The sequence below is a fragment of the Asterias amurensis genome, chromosome 13, assembly GCF_032118995.1.
Source record: "Asterias amurensis chromosome 13, ASM3211899v1".
NCBI classification, from domain to species: Eukaryota; Metazoa; Echinodermata; class Asteroidea; order Forcipulatida; family Asteriidae; genus Asterias; species Asterias amurensis.
Genome location: NC_092660.1, coordinates 1756091 through 1762209, shown reverse-complemented (window position 1 = coordinate 1762209; position 6119 = coordinate 1756091).

Sequence of the window (6119 nt, the reverse complement as noted above, 5' to 3'; positions counted from 1 at the left end):
AGAATTTCAATTGTGTGAGTGAAACACTTCATGAAAACATGGAGCTATATACACCAGAAATGGGGACAATGGCTGATACTCAGTTCACTCAGAGCGCTAGTAAAGTTTCTATGTACAAGGTCATAGTCAAATTCAAAAGTTCATGAATGAAGTCACGAGATTTGGAAAAAGAGAGCTTGAGTCATGTGCTCTTAGCCGCTCGGCTTAGCCAAGATTATCCCAAAACCTGCAAAATATAAACTATTTGTCTGTTGACTGAAGCCCCCAGATTCGGAAAACGAGAGCTCTGTGCAATCTTGTGCTCTTAGCCGCTCGGCCTGATTATCCAAAAACCTACAAAATATAAACTGATTGTCATTTTTCCACCATTAACTAAGTCAGCTGCTTATGTGTTATGTGTTTTACAATCTACAGAATGAAGGGAATGAATTTACTCTTCTAAAACTAACGATTATCTCTTTAAAAAGATAGTGTTTCAGGACAGTTTGGTGGTTTCTTGAAATTGATATCGAGAAGTGGTTTTTAAAAATGATTTAACGGACGGTGTCGTCACTCAAAAGTTTCTACATTTAGGAGTTCAATGATCGACTTGAAATCAAAACCACCGATACTTTGGACATTTTTTGTTTGTTTTTTATTTTGTTTTCCTATCCACTTTGCATAACCTGTATTATTTTACAGTTTTGAAACCGCCTTGGTTTGAGTTTGGAACCGTAACAAGTTACTGAGGCTACAATAATTGTTTTCGAATCTACAATCCTTTTAAATATAGTCATGTGAATAACGTCAAACACTGCTTGATCACAGATTTGTAAACAGTAACATTTGTTCACATTTATCCATTACAAAGTTATAGGCACGAAAGTTTTTGTTATGAGCGCGTCCTCTTATGGATTGATTTAAAGACAGTGGACACTATTGGTAATTGTCAAAGACCAGTCTTTTCACTTGGTGTATCTCAACATATGCATGAAATAACAAACCTGTGAAAATTTGAGCTCAATTGGTCGTCGAAGTTGCGAGATAACAATGAAAGATAAAACACCCTTGTCACACGAAGTTGTGTGCGTTTAGATGGTTGATTTCGAGACCTCAAGTTCTAAACTTGAGGTCTCGAAATCAAATTCGTGAAAAATTACTTCTTTCTCGAAAAAGTAAGGTTTCGTGCTAATAATTATTTTGAGTAATTACCAATAGTGTCCACTGCCTTTAACCACACTGACTAAAATATGAATAAATCAACCACAAGATGGCGCGCTTGGCGATTTACAACCGAGCGCAGCAGGCATATTACTCGAGTGGGATTCGAACCCACGACCTTTATATTTTTAGAGCAGTGTCTTACCACTAGACCACTGAGATTGCCCGGTAGCTAGAGGCAGTTCGAATCATAATAGCAGCGATACCGCAACAATTTAATAGATGTTGATTTTGCATCAGGGATTAAGAATAGTGTGTTGGCAATGTATACTCAGTACTTTCCAGCATTCTGTGATAGGAAATCACAGGCATATTATTCGGATGGGATTTGAACCCACGACCCTTGCAATTCTAGAGCTCAAGGCGCTGAGTATATACAAACTTTCAGAAAGATAGGTTATTGCAGAGATAAATTATGAGACCCAATTATTTAGCACATTATAAGAGTATACAAGTGCTACTGCGCATACAGCAGCCACAGCCAGAAACACCAGGGCGAACCCCTTCTCTTTTCGATAAGTGCACTGGGTTCTTTTACATGCGTTACACAACACAAAACAGTTTTCATTTGTGTAATAAACGATGGCACTGTCACCTGGGCTGTGCTATCACCTTAAAGGTTCTGGACACTGTTTGTAATTACTCAAAATAATTGTTAGCATAAAACCTTACTTTGTAATGAGCAATGGAGAGCTGTTGAAAGTATGAAACATTGTGAGAAACGTGTCCCTCTGAAGTAACATAGTTATTGAGAAATGAGTAATTTCTCACCAAAAAATATTTGAATTGAATGAGAGACCTCAGCTTAGGTCTCGAATTCATGGCATCTGAAAGCACACAACTTGTGCGACAAGGGTGTTTTTTCTTCCTATTTATTCTCTTAAAACTTCCACGACCAATTGAGTCCTAAATTTTCACAGGTTTGATATTCTAGGCTTATGTTGGGATACACCAAGTGAGAATATACACCAAGTTAGAGTACTGCTCTTTGACAATAATTGCTTAGGATGTCCTATGCCTTCAACATTAAACTCGAGTTTTTGATTAGGTACTTTGACAGTAAAGATAAGACGAAAGTCATTTAAAAGTTGTTATTATTGTACAGAGAAACTTGGTTAAAAAATAATAAAAACTTATAAACGGCCCACATTGTTGCAGTTGGTTAACTTGTTTTATTGTGATTTCCCACTATAACATAAACTTATTAACAATAGGTTGAGGGGTGTTGGGGGGGGGGGCTCACAAAGAGAGAGAGCTCTTCTTGTGCCCTTTTTAAAACCTCCAGCATGCGTTTTAAGGATTGAGGATTATAAAGCCTGTTTCATGTGTAATCTTTTAACTTTGAACATCAAATCGACTTTAGACATTAGGCTACCTGTTTCACTTTCAGTGTGTTGATAATATATAGAGAACAGATATATAAAATATTAATTTTGGTTTTTACCCATACACCGATGTGTGTTAGCACTGTATACTCAGTACTTTCCCGAGTCCTGTGAAAAAATATCACAGGCATGTTACAGGCAAATATCACAGGCATTTTTTTTTTTTTTTTCACAGGACTCGGGAAAGTACTGAGTATACAGTGCTAACACACATCGGTGTATGGGTAAAAACCAAAATTAATATTCTTTATCCCCGATGCAAATTTAACATCTATTAGATATACAAAAAGCAGTCTAATTTTTTAGAAAACGATAACATTTTCATCTGAAATACTGTAGAAAAAGTTTATTTCTTATTTGTATTGCTGCCATTGAAAAAACCATTCATAAACAAAGTTGCGATAATTGTAACCTTTGATCCTCCCAATGGTTAAATCTCAAACTTACGACATACCCAGTGTCAAAATTAGGGGTAATTGAAGGGGACAAGGGGTGTACTTTTATTCTTGGGGTTGGGGGGGGGGTGGCACTTCTTCCAATAAGCCATTTGCTAGTTAGATTTGTCTCGGGCATAAGTTACAGCTTAAAGATTAAGTGGTAGAGAGTTCCAGATGCGTAGCCGCGCCACGCATCTGGAACTCTCTACCACTTAATCTTCGATCTTGTCTTTGTACCGCAAAATTCAAGTCTCTTCTCAAAACTTATCTTATGTCACAGGTTTTCAATGACTAATTTTGTTGTGTCTGTTTTTCTTTGTGTTGTGTTTTTGTTTTGTTTTGTTTTGGTTTACTGCGCCTTGAACACCCAGCAGGGTGGATATGTGCGCATTACAAGTCTTATTATTATTATTATTTTATTAAATGAGTATAGATATCTGTCCGCCTGTTTGAAGTCAAATATCAAAAGACGGAGCCGAAGCCCTGATTGCAAAAAGGGCCTTAAAATAAAAATGAAACTGAAAGAAGAAATACCGCCCTCTGCGTAAAATTTTAAATAGGATGAATGCTCAAGTCTTGCATTATCTGAGATGTGAGTGCCTTCACATTTGAAAATTAAACTTCACCACTCATTTCAAATACGTTATGATGTCAAAACATGAAGCTTAAATTGGTTGTTAATGGTGAAGGGAAAGAGGCCAATTATTTCGGAATTGGTGGGGGGGGGGGGTGGGGGTGGCAATTATTTCTAAATACGTCACTGCATTTTGATATTTATAGCTGATTATCAATAACCAACACTAAATAGCCTATGATCAATGGTAAGATTAATCCAATCCATTTTCAATTCACTACTCTGTCAATCCGTCTGTCAATCCTTTGCTCTATTCTTTTGTACTTTGTCAGTTATTCAAATAATAACAAGAACTATCCATCTGTAAGGGGTTTAGAGTGAAGTCTCGGGGCGTGTGGTATCTGGCGTAATTCCCGAGCCTCGAGGTGATGTAACGTCAGATGTTTACGCTAGCTAACAAACTACGTCATTACCATTGGGCAGACCAATCATAACACAGACATTGAAAGTCAACATCACTTCAAAAAAAGTGACACAAATATCTCCTGACAATATATTGGGCCCAGTTTGCCTGGAACGCAGGAATTAGGATCAACTCAACTTGTTTGTATCATATATACATGTATTCTTCGACTTCTGAGGGCGCTGTTGCGATCCTCGGTACGTTCGAATAGCTTTGATGTCATTCCAGGGGCTCACGCGGGTATCTCCCACTGCCCTGCTTTTGGAACGGGTCACTTGGGGCTGGCCCGAGTTGCCAGACGTGAGAGGGCGAGTGTGAGCGTTCGATTTTCATAGCTCTTGTCAGGGGGCTCACCCGAGTGAGCACCGCGGGTTCGACACGGGGAATCGAACGCACCCTAGAAAACAAATTAATAAAGTTACTTCAAAACAGGGGGGGGGGGCGGGATACTGCTTCATTTTTATCAAGCAAACCACCCACCATAAAAATATATACCCACCTCCCGCCCGCCTTACCCACCCCAAAAACTCAAACTCAAGACATAATTGAGATAAAAAACATTAGAAAACACGAGTAAATTTACATTACACCAAGAATTAAACCAGTGTTCCATGCAGCCCCTAGCTCTTCCCCCCCCCCTCTGCTGTACCTAATTCCGTCCCCTATATACAAGTTACTGACTGTCGTTAAAAATCGCTTATAATTGGTGTAAAAGGGAGTCTAAGTTTCTGTTTGTGAACTTCAGACTTATCAGCCGCCTACCACTACGTCATTTCCTTAGAAATACCAATTTATGTTATTGATTAAACTTGACTTAGCTTAAAAACAGATAGAAAAACACCACGATACAGTGCGTAGGTAAAGCTGTTGGAATAGCCCTTTCCTTTATTTTAGCATAGCGACAACAGACGGCATAAAAGACTGGAAAGAACCGGTTATATAAGAAGAATGTTTAATATGCAAACTACAGGAAGAATGGGCGGAGCATCTTAAAGTCACTGCAGTTGCATACGGCAACCTATTGGGTTTCTGTGCACTGTATGTAAATACAGGCTGATTGGCGCTAGTATTCGAAGCACGTGATTGCACACCACATGGCTTTCTTTCCGCGCCTGGACTTCGACGGGACCACCACGGACTGGACACGCGCTCCTCGACGGGATTCGGACCTCCCGCTTTTGATGAACTTAACGGGCAAAATGTGTCGTAAGAAAAACCTACTCCAACTGAAGCTTTCATTTGTCAGAGTATTGTATCTTTCGGTTCATAAAGCTGCAGAAAAGTTAAAACAAAACTCACTTTTCGAGCCAAAAGTGTTTAGACAACTCGTCCGTCGGTCATCTCGACCGTTCGGTCAACTCGACATCCCACATGCCTAGTGGACATTTCCTGTGTGGAGCACGCGACTGGCTGGGCGACTGAAATGCAACGCTAAAAATGATGTCGCATGACGCATGAGCACAGCTCACAATTCTAAACGACTTTTCTTAACTTGCTGGTGAAATGTTTGAGAAAACTATAGGGAAATTGCCCACCCTTTTTACAACCCTGACTTGGAACTGTGTCATTTGTGTTGGGGGTTGTTTTCTCCAAGTAAATATTCAACAGTGAAGCAGCAGTGGACAACAACGGAGCCCATAAAAAAAAACAGGTAGGCCCTACTGATAATCAAATAACTATATATTCAACAGCTAAAGTCGTTGTCATTCATATCAATTTTAGTTTTACCCTGATACTCAGTTATCAGTACTTTCCCGAATTCAGTGGGAAAAAATCACAGGCATTATGCCTAAATACTCGGGCGGGATTCGAGCCCAATTTACGACCCTTGCAATTCATTCAGGAGCATATCCAAACTATACGCCACCATAATATTGCCCGGTAGCTAGAGGCAGTTCGAATCCAATGTTTTAGCTACGGGGTACCGCACGATTTTATAGGTGTTAAATTTTCATCCCCTGTCACATTGTTGTCACTCGGCAAAACCTTAAAGTTTCACATGAAATAATACCTGAAAGCCCCAAGTGAATTAATCATACAACCTGACAATGACTGAACAT